The 16,772-nt window shown below is 43.6% G+C and overlaps 1 protein-coding gene across 3 annotated transcripts in view; it reads left to right on the plus strand.

The window, feature by feature from the left end:
- The first annotated feature begins 2 nt into the window (after positions 1-2).
- The window catches only part of Cdep (Chondrocyte-derived ezrin-like domain containing protein), a 137,788-nt gene continuing 121,018 nt past the window's right edge, over positions 3-16,772 (plus strand). For 2 of the 3 annotated variants that reach the window (XM_072297707.1, XM_019044255.2), the window contains exon 1: positions 4-310. The gene's annotated coding sequence lies outside the window, so the exon portion shown is untranslated. Of the gene's footprint in view, positions 311-16,772 lie in introns of all 3 variants that reach the window. The other variant, XM_019044256.2, reaches the window with a different exon arrangement.

Consider the following 16,772-nt stretch of genomic DNA (forward strand, 5'->3'; position numbering starts at 1 on the left):
CCCGAAAGCTCAGTCAACTTTGCGTGCTTCCTTGATGAAGAAGTAGGAGGCATAGCGTCCCGATTCCTTTTCCTCCACGGCCGCTTGACTTCTTCTCTCGATCGTCGTGGGACGATAGAAGCAGTGTTATTTTATTCCGTTAAAATTCGGTGTCCATAGTTGTTCGAGAGAGTAGCTCGTGTGCTGAAAGTGTTTTCTGAGAAGTGTGTCGCGGTACTTAGTGTTGTGTTGTGGACCAGTGTGCAAGAACAGGATAATTTGGTGTTCACTATTATGGATGTTGTCACTCTCATTCAGCACTGAAATCAAGGTATTGTCCCACTAAACTCCTTTTAATCTTAACTTTGGGCAAGGTAATCTGCCGCAACTCTGCTCCGATTCGAAGCTAATTCAGCTTGGTCAGCGAATTTGCATCTGCATGCCGAGTTCTTAGATTTGTGAACCTGCCCTCCTTCTGTTAGGGAAAAGTTTATTTCTGGCCATCTGTGGGAACATCTGCCTTTCGACGGTTTTGTTTCATAAAATTGAGCAAATCGCCGATTATTTCCCATTATTTTGTAGCCCCCAACCTTTAAAATTGCGGGAAATGGCGGATTTGAGCTGAGAAGTTTTTTGGTTAGAATTTCTGCATCTAGGTATGAAAGTCAAATGTCAACACTGTAAAAGGATAGTCATAGGAAAGGACTTATCTATTCTGACCTCTTATTTATGCTGGCTGTCTACGATTTTATCATTCCAGTGTTAGCTTCCAGCTAGTTTTTATGTACCATATATTGCTTGGATCTGTAAAATTTACCGATTTCATTTCGATCATGAGAATCGATGAGGAACCTCATGCTGTTGGATAGTTCCGGACATATCAGCGGTAGTCCGTGCAATCAATAGTGATTGTTGTATATTTGATTGCTCTTATTTATTACATTTGAGGACTGTTTAATTTGCTTCTTCGATGGACCTTGAATTGAGATTGAATCTGATGTTAAACTTCTTTGTAACGCGGTAGGGTAACCCAGAATCAAAGCTTGTACTAGCATTTCCCTCTTATGGGGAGGAGCAATCAACCATCAAAAAATGGATAGTCCATTTGCAGATTGGTCACATGAATTGAAGTTGAAGTGCGAGAAAGCACGCCCAAAAATGAAGGAAAGGAGAGATTTTAGCGGATTTTAAACATAAATCTCCCCAAAACCCACCTGTATAATTTTACCCAAACTCTGAAAATCTAAAGATCAGAATACCAAAATGCTGATTGAATCAATAAAACCTTCAAAAACTGTCCAGAATTTAAGGAAAAGCAGACTAACGGCAATGGAATCGCCTATCCAAACATGTAATTTTGAACGATCTGGACGAGCGGATAGTCCATTCTTTGGCGATGCGAGTACCCGCTTCGATTCTAAGTTACCTCAGATCGTAGATGTACAGTGATTCCTGAAAAGTCACACCAAACTCCGACGTTAGGTATCGAGGCTTTACTTATGTACTTACATTTTTCCGATTACCTACTAACTTCATAGTATGACTTAGGCATGATGCATCACAATTTTAGATAAAGTTGATGTAAAACATAAGCACAACCTTTTCTGAGAGATTGAGAGCCGATTTCAACCCCTTGTAGATCCGTCCCATTTGATCAGTGATCAAATTCAACTTTACTTGTTATTGAAAAGTCCAAACTTTAAAATGGTTTGAGTGCCCCGTCCAGCCCTCGCCCTAGAGAAGGGACAGCTGTTCTTATTTACCATTTTCCACAATATGACAGCACTTGACTGGAGGATATAGTCTGAGTCAATACCATACATACTAACCTTCCAAATGCATCAGAGGATATAAGCCCTTTTCAATTAAGAATGACAGGTGAAGAAAGAATCAGGAAACTCCAACTTAAAAGCTGACCAACTCCTGAAAACTGTATGGCATCGAAAACTTAAATTTGCCGGAAAATCGCACATGTTCTGGTATTAGGCCCTTCCCCCCTATACTTTTTTGCCCAAGAGACAATGCCCAAGGAATTTTGCCCCCAAATTTCTTCCATCCAAAAGACTGCTTTACAGGGTGTCTACAAGGCTGGAATTTCTGGAAAGTCCGGAAATAGTACTGATTTTTCTAGGGCGGTCCGGAAGTACTGAAAAAGTGCGGAAATTCCGCAAGAAGGCCTTGGAATTTTTTTTGTCATTTTTGTCGCAATTTGAGCGAGAAATTCAAATTTTTGAAATTTTTCGAATTGAGTCAATTGGAGGTACTGAAAAAGTACTGAATTTTTTTGCTGAAGAGGTATCGAATTTCTTGGGAATGCACTGAAAAAGTGCTGTATAAGTATTGATTTTTGGCCAGCCTGTTTAAGTAGACATCGAGAATTGGGGAAGGTTTCATTATTTTTTTATATTAATATTTTTTTTTTTTTTTTTTTGACGCTTCTTGATCGATTTTGGTTAGAAAACTGGGAAGCTGTTTTCTGTGATGGATGCCTTTAAAATTCGCTGCTTTTGGGAAAGGGAACTACTCAACACTTCTTTTTTTTTGCCCTTAGAGGCACAGCTATAGCAAAATGTCAAACATTGGGGAAAGCTAAGAACATTCTGCACCCCTGCTCTTCGCCGCCCAACGGAGCGTGTCAATCGGGGAGGTCGGACAAAATTTGGAAATTTAAAACGCTTTTAACTCCATTTATACCAAACTTGAAGGTTCTAAAAGTGGCTCCATTAGTTTTCTCGTGAAATTTTCATTGCGAGGCACCCCTCAAACTTTAAAATTTGACGAATTAAACATGAAAATTTGCAGTTCCAGTTAAATTTCATGTCCGCCTCTCTAATTGACTCGATCCACTGAGCGCCGGGTCAAAGCGAAAGTGACAAAACCTCTGCGAGCAACTATTCGTACTCCCAAGCCGCTCATATTGTCATCGCGCTCATTGAAGGCGAACTCGATCGAATGAGACGAGAGACACTCTACGAGGAGAGAGTAACGAACGTGTGCTCCTTGCCGGGACAGAGAGAGAAAGTGACACAAAACAGAACTGCTCAGACTGCTCTGCCGTGCCAAGTTATGAAAATTCGAATGTTGCCAAATTCCATCCAAAAAAATATTTACTTTCGAGAAAATTCATGAATAGTTTTCCTTGAAATTTTCAGATATTCCGAATTAAATTGCGAAGAAAATTCTCCGATAAATCGGAAGTTAAATATTCACAATTGAAGTTCAACTTTAAATTAAATATTCACTAATTTCCCCGAAAATTTGTGATTTGTCAACGGGAATCAGGCAGTGTCCGAAGGTTCATACGGCGTTATTCCTTAGCGTGGCGATAGCGCGCATCTGCAGGTTCACCGTCAGTGTTTTCCTATCCTGCAGGCTTCGCCCTGTTGCACGAAACCCTTCAACTGCGTGAAATCCTTTTCGACGGGAATCGCCGAGCACACATCCCCGCTCGGGGAAAGAACATAAGTTCATCCTCACGTGGGCTCCAGATAGCATGGAGTCGCATACCCGAGAGGGCTCATCTTAGAATGCACCAAGGCTCGAAGCGGGCAGACGTGGAAACGTGGGTGTACCTACTTAACCTGAGCCTGGCCCCGAGGCGGGGGACCAACAAATTAAGGAGCGAAGCGGAATGTTTGAAGTTGTTTCCCCGACAGGCTGGGTCCGGCCCGCCGCGCCCCTTTTCGTTTAGCGGGCCCCGTTCCCCGCCCTTCGAGGGGCCCGGGGAGCCCGGGTCTTGGACACGCGACGCTACGGCTACGCGCGCACCTTTCTCGCCTCGAAAATAGACGGTGCCGCGGCCGCCGACGACGTGCCCCCGCCCCGATTCGAGAGTTGCCAAATTTCTTTCCATAAAATGTTTATTTATGAGGACAGCTATGAATATTTTTCCTTGAAATCGTCAAGCTTGTTACATCAAACTACGAACGAAATCCTGTGAAAAATCGGAGGAGAAATATCCACGGATTTTTCTGAAAATTTGTGATTAGTAGAAGGAAATTTGGCAACGCTTTGTGGGTCATACGGCGTTTCTCCTTAGCATGGCAGTACAGTCCCGTGAGACGCCGTGTCAGCACTCCAATGTTGCCGAATTTCCTCTCGGAAAATATGTTTTCTTGAAGAAAATAATGAATACCTTCCCCTGAATTTTCTCGACCATTCAGATGTAATTCAGAAAGAAGTTCTTGAAAAAATTGGAAGAAAACTATTTATGGATATTCCCCAAAATTCGTGGTGTGTCAAAGGAAATTTGGCAACGCCTGAAGGCTCATAGGGCGTTTTTCTTTAGCTCGGCAGCGCACCTCACCGAAAGTAAAATTCCTTCCAGAGGTCTCTCGGACTCAGTTGCACCGTGATCCTCTTTCATTCCACCTGGAGCCGGGTTTTCCACGTCCAAGTCCTGTCTCCACGATCAGAGCGGAAGCCTTGTATCGATTATTGAATCTATATTGAATGACCATGATCGATAGAATGCTTTGCTAAGATACGGAATATCGATATATCGATTGGTGAATTGCTATCGAATGATCCTGATCGATAAGTCCCTATCTTAGCAATGCATTCTATCGATCATGGTCGTTCAATATCGATTCAACAATCGATATTTCGTATCTTAGCAATGCATTCTATCGATCATGGTCATTCGATATCGATTCAATAATCGAGCCTCCTCTATTATCAGAGATCAATAGAGACCCTCCACCCTCTTGGTGACAGGCTGAAAATCTTATTTTCGGGGATTCAGCACTTTCTTATGAACAATAGGAAAACTCGTCCATTACGGCCTCAACTTTGAGAGCTTTTGTTTGGGCTTAGGAGTTGATTTCGGAGAAAACCAGTGGCACCATCGTGCTTCTCGTGAAATTTTACATTGGTATCCGCACTTCAATCGAAAATTCTGACACATGCACGAGCTCCATCAGGGTCAACAAGTGCTTGGAAAGTTCAAATCAATCTCAATGATGACAGATTTTCGTCCCGAGAAGAAGCCGCATAAATCACCCACTAGATTACAATTTCAGGCGTTGCCAAATTTCTCCTGGCAAATCTTTAATTTTCAGACAATTTTTTGAATATTTGATTACCACTTTCTCAGATAATTTTGTTCGTAGTTTGATCTAAAACTTCTGAAAATGTCAAGAAAAAGTATTCACGATTTTCCTCAAAAATAAACATTTTATCGAAGGAAATTCGGCAACTCTCGAATGCTCGTAGGGCGTTCTCCCTTAGCACGGCAGAACACGGTTTGTATTTTTCTATTCGGAGGAAGTTCAAACTTTTGAGAAGTGAAAGTGCGGGAGGTGAAAATTTGTGAAGAAAGGCGAACGAATTTCTCGAGCCGGAATGGACCATTAGACAAGGTACGAATTTCAGCATTCTGATACATGTTTCCTTACCAAAATTTCACGTAGAACACGATACGCACAACGGAAATTACCGAAATCAACTCCTTCCAAAGATATTCAATGATTCTTGATGCGTGAATTGAAACCACCCGCTCATGAAAACTCAATGCTCTACGTGATTCACATCGCGCGCTAAACGGTATCATAAACGTCTCAGCAATATAAAAATCTGGCAACCTCAGTCTTGACGCTTTGGCTCAACTATAGCAAATTGCTTATAGTTTGATCAACACATGGTGGGAAGTGAACATTGCTCGATTGAGAAGCTTGCTGAAACCATTGTAGTGTGCGATTTGACTCACGTAGATCTTTGAGTTTCTTGTGAGCGGCCAGTTCAAATTCCTCGTAACTGATGTGAAATAAAAACGTTAATATCTTCACTAAGAGTTCGTTCCAGTAACTTTTGTCGCGTGAATCGTGTTTTACGTGAAATTTTGGTTGAGAAACATGTATTAGAATGCTAAAATTCGTACCCTGTCTAGTGGTACATTAAAGATTTTAGCGCAACCGTGAATGCGGTTGTTAAAGCTAATCAGTCGGGTCAGCCGGCGCACGGAACCCTCGAAAAATGGTGCAATTTTTCTGACGTAACACCTCAAAGAATAGCGTAGATTCGATGTCCCAATCATCTGGTCTGCGGCTCTTAATTTTTCAATATTTTTCGTTTATCGTGCGACGCGCGTAATAGCCGGGGTCGGTGTTCTAACATCAGAATTGGATATTTTCAAGTTTTCTGTTTTCATGTTTGATATTTTTGCCCGCTCCGTTGTTTTCGTTTCTCTTGCCTGGCATTCGGAGTGACATTGAACTACCGATATTCTGCCGTGCCAAAGAAAAATGCTGTATGAGCCCTGGTAAAAATTGGCAGTAGAATGTGTGTTCCAAAATACTATAGACCTAAAGCCGGCTGTAAGATTTCCAATAGCTTCTGTAGCCGGCTGTACAATTTCTTATAGCCTTTTATAGCCGATGGCGACTAAGCAACAGCCAGACGATAAAGTTTATATGCTAAACGTTACTAATTACGGATACTAGGACCTAGTTAGTTTTTGGACTACCGCTCTCTTTTTGTGCCGTAGTATCTTGATTTATTTTGCGAGGAAAGCTCCGTACTTTTGAAGGATGCCTGTCATTCTTAATATGTTGGAACGCCTTCAATTTTTTATGATACTGTGCAATACCTCTGGCGTGAAATAGTTGCTTCAGACCGTGGCACGCTGCGGCGCGGCGGGCGGGCAGAGAGCGCGAAACGCGCATTGGCGCCTACAAACCTAACAGGGATACCTCACGCATTGCGCAATGCGTGAAGTATCCCTGTTAGGTTTGTAGGCGCCAGTGCGTCGCCGCTCCGCTTTGTGTTAGGCAGTAGGCTCTAATATTTAATCTCGCGGAGTCAGCGTTTTTCAACTCATGATTTTGAAACGTTTGCACACTCTGTATGGATTATTCTCATTTTAATTGATGAAAAAAAAAAAAAAACATGTTTTAAAGGAAAATATAAAGTGTGTTCTGTAAATATTAAGGTATTTCCGTATCAAACTTAATGATTTCCAAAGCACACGAATTTCTACACAATTTCTTTTAGCCTTTTATAGCCAATGGCGATAAAGTGTAAAGCCCGTCGATAGGAACTATAGCCCGACTGTATACTTTTTTATAGCTTCGTATAGCCCGGCTGTATGATTTGCTCCGCTTTCTACAGTCAGCTATATGTGATTTTCAATAGCCCTCTTTAGTCGGCTATAAGAACTCCTATGGTATTTTGAAACGCAGCTCCTATCGCCAATTTTTACCACGGAGCCTGTAGGCGTTGCCAAATTTTCTTTGACAAATCACAAATTTTTATAAATACTTGGTTTCCTGCCGATTTTTTTTTTTTTTTTTTTTAAGAAAAGTACGTATTACGTACTTATTTGGGCAAAAATCAACCTAAAATACTTTGTTTCCGCAATTTTATTTAGTTCCCGCCCTACATTTGAATTAAATTTGATCTTGTCCGGATTTCGCCGCCAATCCTATAGCCAATAGTAGAGGTGATTGAAACGAAGCTTCATTTTTTGCTTTTAGCGCTCCGTCTTTATGTCTTTGGACGGGATATCCTACAATTTTGGTTTGAGGTTATGCTCCATTGTTTCGAACCAAACGATACATCGAACCATTATCGAACACCATCCATTCGCAATCGGATCTCATAGTCATCTGAAAATTCTTCGATTTAACGTCCATCGGGGACCGGACCGTTTTTGCAACGTGACGCAATCGTCGAACCCCCATCCAGAGCGAAGCCGTGATTTACCACCACCGTCACGCGCCGACCGACCACGTCTCTCTGCCTCCGGTCGGGGGGGGGGGGGGGGGGGGTCGCGGAAATGGGCAGTTCGAGGCTCCTCTAGGACTGACCCAGTGTAGGCTGTCGCCGCGGAATCCTCAATTAGATTAAGATAACGTTGCATTCGTTTCTCTACGGTGAAGACGTTGTCGTCGTCGTCGCAGGCAGATGGCTCGATGAAGATGGGTGCGGGGGCGGAGGACTTTACAATTTGCATGGTAATCAATCGTTTAAAGGACTCGAAGGAAGTTAGAACCGTGGCAAGGATAGCCCTCGCCACGTTGCCGAACCCAGGGTTGCCACAGTCGGGGAAAACCGGGAAACGTCAGGGAAAATGACGAAAGTGACGAAAATTTGTCAAATCGCCTTCATTTGCTTTCTAGAATTGATTTGAGATTTTGAACGAGAAAGAGCCTCCCATAATTTGGCCCCTTTTTAGGTATTCGATTCGACCATTGGACCAAGGTTTAAATGGAAGATTATATCAACAACGATAAGAACGATAAGAATCCCGGAGATACATCAATTCAAGAAGAAAACAGCATAAAATTAGGCCGATTTTGACCCCTTCGCCCCCCGTAACTCAAAAACGGTGCCTATACTCATCTTGAAATTTTTTCCCGAGGCTTTTGTTAATATAAGCTTCCACTTAAACCTTGGTCCGACGGTCGAATCGAATACCTAAAAAGGGGCCAAAATCAGCCCCTTTTTTGGGAGGTTCTTTTGCCTGAAAACTATTTCCAATTATGCCTTCTTAACTATCCGTCAGATCTGCGATGGAGATGTTGCATGTGTGAGGAATTTGCGATTTGACTACTGATTCTTACGTAAAAGTTCGCGAGAAACACGATGGTGCCACTGGTTTTCTCTGAAATTAACTCCCAAGCTAAAAAAAAAGCTCTTAAGTTGAGGCCAAGATGGAGGGGATATCCCACGCTATCCGGAGTGTCCACATCAAGACGAACTCTCCATGCAAAAGATAGGGAGCAAATAGGTACATTAGCAGGGATGCCTTTTAGTCTTAGAGTCCCCAAATAAAGTGACAACCCTGTCATTGTATTTGCTCCCGATGTACTTCAGATGTCTGACCTGAACTTCGGCAGCTGGACCTCAAATTTTTAGATACGTGATCCGAAAACTTCAGAGATCCATAAGACCTCAACTTCGGATCCCACGCACGGAGTTTTTTTTCTGCGTGCGCCAGTGCCGTTGCTGAAATTGGACGGAGAGCCTAGCGGCGCTCAGTGGATCGAGTCGAAGAGAGAGGTCGAACATTTATTTTTTGACTAAAACTGCAAATTTTGATGTTAATTTCGTCACATTTTAAATTTCAAGGGGTGCTAATGGAAGAAAATTTCGCGAGGAAACCAGTGGACCAACTTGTAGGACCTCCAAAGTTCGTAAAAACGGAGTTAAGAGCGTTTAAAGTTTCCGAAATTGTCCGACCTATTCTATTAGTTCGTTCCGCTGTGCGGCGGCGTATCATTGCTTACAGTGGCGTAGCGTGAATTGCGATTTATCGATTGTTATGCAATTTAAACCCATGGGAAAGGATCGATAAACAGGGTGTTCGCAGCGAACACCTTAATAATCGATTCTTTACCGTAAGTTTAAATGGTATAACAATCGATACATCGCTATTCACGCCACGCCACTGATTGCTTACGAACCTCCGATCAGTGATACGTGCAGAAACAATGGCGGGCGCTGCTCGAAAATCCTGTCTACCAACTCTGCCAGTGGCGAGGTGTGAATGATCGATTATCGATATCTGCCCATTTGAAACTACGGTAAAGAGTCGATTATTACTGTGTTGGCTACGAACACTATTAATCGATCCTTTTCCATAGGTTTAAATGGCAGATCAATCGATGTATCGCAAAGCACGCAAACGGGAGCCGAAACGATGACCCCCGACCTCGTCGATGGGATTTTCGCGCGGGTCAACTCGTGTCATCGCGATATTTCATCTCATGGAACTTGATGAAATTTCGTAGCTCTGCCCGTGAACCCGGTTCCCCTCGCTCGCACGAGGAGCGAATTTGCGCCAGTGGCGTGGCGTGCTTTGCGATTTATCGATTGTTATGCCATTTAAACCTATGGAAAAGGATCGATAGACAGGGTGTTCGCAGCGAACACCTTAATAATCGATTCTTTACCATAGGTTTAAATGGCATAAGAATCGATTTATCGCAATTCACGCCACGCCACCGATTTGCGCGTGCGGTTCTTCAACCCCGCTTGATAGGGTCAATTGGTATGGATTTTGCACGTCGTCGTCCTCAAAATCGGGCGTGTGCTTCGCCGTTCGATTGCAGTTGCCTCCATGAGGAAGACGACTTAATTGAGTGCCGCTTCTAAGATAAGGCATAATCAAAATCTAATTGAGATGGATCTTCGAGGAGCGCTCGCGCCCCGCTGGGTTTTAATGGAGACCGCGCTCGATTTTCAGGTTGTCCATGTGCAATTGTGCACATTGAGATGGCAAAATCTCGTATCCGTATCGTCATCTGTGACGCCACAGATTTCCGGCGGGCTCTTTTTGAAATTAATAGACATAGCTATAGACAAAGTAGACGTAAGGAGTGTGGAGCAAACCTATTGGTTGAAATGGGTGCGGTTCTTAGAATAACGATGGGCTAACTAAAGGGAATGTATACCGATTGAACTAAATACGAAGATATCCTTGATTATTAAATTGAAAGATTATCTGAGGAGACATGACAAAATTATCTATTCTGCTGAAATACATGTGTTTAAATGGGAAGTGCCGCCAGATGACAGTCACTCGGCAGTACATCCTTTCACTTTTGAATCTTTTTTTTTACTACATATATTTTCCATATCAGAAAAATATTATGAAAAATACTGCGAAATGAGTTCTTTAAGCACTCTCAGATGAAGTAATAAAAAATTTGCGTACAAATTTTCCATCGCAAAATGTAGTCTAACTGGCCCCGATCAAACTAACATGCCTCGACTCCCTCCAGCTCGACGAATTTTACGATGATTTCACTCCTTTCTCAAAGCCAAATATTGGTAATCATTGAATTTAAATTATCACACGCCGTTTACGTCTCACTTTCCAGCCACCTCCTCTCGGCTTCATTCTTTGTACTGATCCGAGCCCATCATTGATTTTAATTAATTGTGGTTAGTCTTGTCCCACTTAGGAAATATTTCCTGTCATTCCTCCGGCTGCTGGCACAGTCGCTCCAGGAATGCGGGGCCGTGCCGCGCATCGATGTAGCCTTAAGCACTAGGCAGATGCCCAATTCAAGGATCTTGGACATTTCTCCCGCCTGTATCAATTCACCGGGCTTACATAATCGAAATCGGTGCGATGTGCATTTTAATATTTATTGTAATCTAACCTAACCATTTTTCAAAGTACATACTTATTTCACCACCTATGACCTAGCTAGGTTAGAGTACCATTTAGACAGAGTATGGCCATTCGTATCTTTTTACTACAGGAAAACTGTTCCGCTTTTTGATTGGTCAACGAGTTTTTAGGCTTCATGATGCTCTTAGGGCCGTAAATAAACAAACAAGATGGCGGTTCACCGTAACATAGATGAGAAGCTAAATTTGACAAAAATTTCAACTATGCGGCAGTAACAATTTAAACGAGCATATCTACGAATAGCACACGAAAAACACATGAAAACATCGTTAAATTGCCTTTCATCTTTATCACAGGAGGATGTAAGATGTGCATAACCTCAATCTTGCTTGCTGATAACGGCCATCTTGTTTATTTATTTACGGCCTGCAAGAGCATCGTGTCAGCCTATTCGCTCGCGACCAATGAAAAACCGGAACAGAAATGGCCATACTCTGTCTATAAAGTTACTCTAGGCTAGGTAACCACGTACGTCATTTTCCACTTAGGTCTATAATAACCGCCCATTTCGATCAATCTAATCGCAACCGCTCCATTTTTCTTCCGTCTTCTTCGTCTATAGCTGTGTCTATTGATTTCAATAACCAGCCGGACGATTTCGTAGAGAAGAGTCGGCCGAAACCGATCGCGCGGGTGCACGCTTCGCCGCACGGCACTAGGCTTTTTATCCCTGGCGCCCCGCGTGCGCCTATCCGCGACTCGCTAGGTAGAAAGGGGGGGGGGGGTCGTGACTGGCGTGAATCATCTCCCACTTCCCGGTCCCCCGTCTGCTCCGACCTGGAGTCCCGAAACTAAAAATAAAAGAAATTTGGATTCGGCCTCGGCCGGCGCGGCGACGCACAGCGGATCGAGTCAAAAGGAGAGGTCGGACAAAATTTGGAAAATTTAAACGCTTATAACTCCGTTTGTACAAACTTTAGGGTTCCAGAATTGGTTCCGTTGGTTTTATCGTAAAATTTCGTTTTAATAGCTTTCCTTAAAATTTAAAATGTGACGAAATATACATCAAAATTTGCTGTTTTAATAAAGAAAGTCTTGTGCGACCTCTTGAATTGATTCAATCCACTGTGCGACGTCGCGACGCGACGCCCGGCGCGGATTCCTCTGTGACCGAGGGGCGAACGTGCCCTTCGAATGCTCCACCTAGAGTCCCTTTATACTGAGAGTCAAGACAATGTGAATCCATTTCTGATTGGTTCCCGTATTTGAGGCCTTCGCAGTGTCACAAACGGGAATAAATATTACATTTTCACCAATTGCAAAGATTATAATCTGGAATGGACCAGGGAATTACGGGTTCGGCAAGGAACAAACGGAATGAGAGAAGGAACGGAGAGAGGAATTTGAGAATGGGCCGATCAAAGATTACGAAAAACGTTCAATTTCTGTAATCTTTATTCCCGTTTGTGACTCCATGAGGGGTGTTGTCTTGACTCTCAGTATAAAGGGACTCTAGCTCCACCGCGCCGACGCTGTGCATGCCCGTTCTGTATCTTCCGAAAGGAAGACTTTTCGGCCCTCATCGAGAGGACGCGACGTTACACCTTCCGCAGAGCGGCATTTTGGACAATGCTGCCGTGCTAAGGAAGAACGCCGTATGAACTTTCGAGAGTTACCAAATTTCCTTCGATAAAATGCTCATTTTTGAGGAAGCATACACCCCTGAATGGCCCATTCCGCGTATTTTAATGACAATCGAAGGAGCTACAAGGCTATTTTTGGGAAAGGATGACGCGATTTTACCGGAGGGCTTGTTCTGCCGTGCTAAGGAAGAACGCCGTATGAACATTCGAGAGTTGTCAAATTTCCTCAAATAAAACATGTATTTTTGACGAAATTAATGCAAATTTTTTCTTGAAATTTTCAGGTATTTTAGATTAAATTGCGAACAAAATATTCTGATAAATTGGAAGGAAAATATTCTCGATTTCCCCTAGAAATTCGTTTTTTATCAGAGGAAATTTGGCAGCGCCTGAAGGTTCATACGGCGTTTTTCCTCAGCACGGCAGTATTGATGAGAACTTGGCGACGATGCAAAGCGCAACAATTAGCCGGGTCAGCGCGGATCGGCCAATGAGCGCGGAGCAATGGCCCAGGTCCCTCCGGCTCGGCCGACCCTCCTGACCCGAGGTTTCGCGAGTTCAGGGTCCCGAAATCCCGCCTCGCCGATGCCGCACCGTGGAGCAAATCAACGGGAGAAGTCGGACATTGTGCGGAAACTTCACAAGCTCATAACTCCGCGTCTAAGCAAAACGTTGAGGTTAAAAAAATGGTTCTATCGGTTTTCTCGTAAAACTTTTTTGAAGAAGCACCCCTTAAAATAGAACATGTGATCAAGGACCGGGGTGAAAAAAAGTGCTCCTCTATAAATTGATCTAGTGACTACGTCGTTCGATTTAATATCGAACTTTTAGTTCAAACGAGAGACGAGAGACTCTCCGCTAGTATATTGGCCATGGTGGAAGCTTTAACTTTCGGGAACCTACATGGTTGATGTTCAACAACGTGTTGGCAGTTTCGTTTTGCAAGCTAGCCGAAAATGGCAGAAGTCTGGGAAACTTGTTTGGCTCACCCGAAGTTCATCATCCACCATGTAGGTAAGTCAACAGCCGAAAGTAGGGTGATGACTGTTGCTCCCTCATAATTGTCCATAAGGAATTGTCGAGTCCCCGAAAGTAAAAGCTTTCACCTCTCTTACTGCCAAGGTTCCGGTGGAGGGTCTCTTGTCTCTGGTTCAAACCTAAACAAACTAACGTAACCTCACGTGTCAATTATTAATGAGTTAATTAAATTTAGTCATTTGCCGGTCATAAATCGATCAAAGACTCATTATTACACGAAAACTTTCGATTTTTCGTAATTCTCCGATTTTTTCACGACATCATTGTCGCGTGCTGTAGTTTCTGCACCCCTGTAAAGAACAATCGTTAAAATCTCCAAACCCCTCTCTCCGAGAACCCCTACCCTCCGCTCTCCCGATCGACGGCAACCCTGCCCCTGTCCCTGCGGGCCGACTCTTGAAATTTACTGTTAGAGCTTTAGACAAATATAACGAAAGGGACACGAAGGGATCCTATCGGTAGAAGCGGGTGGTTGCAATGGCCAAAGGCTGTAGGCGATAGACTTACTAACGGCAACCCACAAGAAACCCGACAGTCTGTTAGTCCATTATTTTCTCCCCCAGTCTCATGGGCGTAGCTAGGGGGGTAATGGGGGGGGAGGGGGGCTGGCCCCCCCAGAAATCTCGTGCCCCCCCCCCCCCCCAGAAAAACGGGATCCTCCATCCCTGCCCCACCCCCCGCTCTCTTCACCACGAGAGGTGGTCCCATGCCCCCCCCCCCCCCCCAGAGAAATTTCCTAGCTACGCCCCTGCCCAGTCTATAAGAACCACACATTTCAACCAATAGGATCGCTCCGTACCCCCTATGTCTTCTTTGTCTATAGCTGTGTCTATATGAATGTCAATAATCAGCCCGCTGCTCGGAGAATTCAATCGTACGGCGAACACAAACGTCGTTGTCGGAGGCGGCAATGAAACTCGAAAGCCAATGCCCGGAGGATCCGCGGCCGTTGACACAACTACAAACCTGTCATTTTACCGCGGTCGGCACGCCGCGCGACCCCCCCCCCCCCCCCCCCCCCCCCGGTGACTCCAGAATCCGGACGCGACCGATTCCAAAGAGAGCGCTCAGTTATGGCGATACTCGATTGCTCGTCGTCCGTCGATGCGCTCATGGTCAATGGTCAATGGTCAATGGTCAGTGCCGTCGCGGTGAGGACGGATGCGTCGAGCTGGGAATGGAATGGAATGGGGTTGCTCCGGACCGTACATCCGCGACAGCCCTGCCAAATTTAACCTCGTCGAAAATCCCACGTTGCGCTGCTGTAGAACACCAGGGTTGCCACAGTCAGGGAAAACCGGGCAATGTCAGGGACAGTGTTCAAAACTCACAGGCGCCAAATGGATTGCATTTTGCCAAAAGGAACCACGAGCATTGCAATGTTGCTAAGGCTGTGCAACGTCTTTGGTCTTGGAAAAAAACCTGATTATCTATTGACAGTTTCTATTTTACTCGCTGAAAACTGTGAATGTAAGACAAAAATTACCATGTAAATTTCGTATTATTACATGATTTCAGTTATTTTAATGCAAAGGATGAATTTGCACAATCTTAGCATCATTGCAATGCTTCTGGTTCCTTTTTGAAAAATGCAATCCAAATGCGCCCAAAAAGTCGGCCATGGCGCCTAAAAGATGGAGGCTCTCCGCCGACGTGACCCCTAAAAATTGCCCCCTAAAAATCCGGATTTTCATTGGAAGTCACATGAAGAAAGAAAAACAAATCCATTTGAATTTAAAAAACTCGGAATTTTCAGCACTACAAGTGCAAACTTTTTCGATTCTTCACGATTTCATTCTTAGTGCTTTTGTCTTCCCCAAGTTACAGCTACTTACTGGTTCTGTCTCGAAAACATCTTGCGTCTAACTTTCCACTGAATGCGCTGTAAGATGTAGGCAAAAAGTCAATTTGGCCCCTATAAACTCTTCAATGGCGCCTAAAACTCAAAGGTGAGTTTCGAACACTGGTCAGGGAATTTTAAAAAGGCAGGGAAAATGACGAAAATGTCAGGGAAAATTTGTGAAATCACCTTCCTTTGCTTTCTAGAGTGCGGGTTTGAGGTTTTGAACAACTTTTGCCTGAAAAATATTTTTAACTATACCTTCTTAACCATCCGTCACATCTTCAATTACTGTAATCTTCCGTCGCATTTCTACGGCGCAATGATACAACTATTTGAACTCTCCGGAATGCGTGAGGTATCACGCCGCATTTGAAGACGTTTTCAAAACAGCCAAGTTCCGATATCCGGATTATCGTTTTGCAAAGTTCCTATTATTATGTTGTATTCCGTAAAACTTGTTTATTTTTAATCGTCGTATAAAAAACACCCATTTGCTAAATACAATTCTAGCTGGAGCGCACTTTGGCTATGCATTCACGACTGCAAAAATATCAAAAGAAAATCGATAAGGCCAGCGTGCATGAAGGCTATTTCAATTATTGTCAGAGAATTCCTCCAAAACGTGTCAGGGAAATGTCAGGGAATTTCATTTTCTAAATTCTGTGGCAACCCTCGAGCGTGTTGTCTAGGACCAGTAGTCTAGGAGTGACCGGTATTCATCAGGGGGTGAAACAGTTCGGAAACCCTGCGTTTTGAGAAAAGTTTTAATTTGCCTTGTTCAGTCGTTCACGGTTGGAAATGGTCGGATTGAAATACATTTTACATCCTTTTTTAGCACGTTTAATAAATTGTTTTTCGACCCGAAAAATTCTATCGTCCACCCACAACTTATTTCTCTCCTCGTTCGTGAATGCGTTCAGTTGCTCTCAAGGGATCTGTCGGTGGAAGGCAATATTGTAGGACTACACTACCGTCCCGAGGGAAAACGCCGTACAAACATTAGAATGTTGCCAAATTGCCTCTTAGAAAATATTTATTTTTGGAGACCGTCATGAATATTTTTTCTCGAGATCTTCACACTCTTCCGATCAAATTACGAACAAAATTCTCTGAAAAATTGGAAGGAAAATATTCACAAATTTTCCCGGAACTTCGTGATTTTCCTACGGAGATTTGGCAACGCCTGAAG

The sequence above is a fragment of the Bemisia tabaci genome, chromosome 3, assembly GCF_918797505.1.
Source record: "Bemisia tabaci chromosome 3, PGI_BMITA_v3".
NCBI lineage: Eukaryota > Metazoa > Arthropoda > Insecta > Hemiptera > Aleyrodidae > Bemisia > Bemisia tabaci.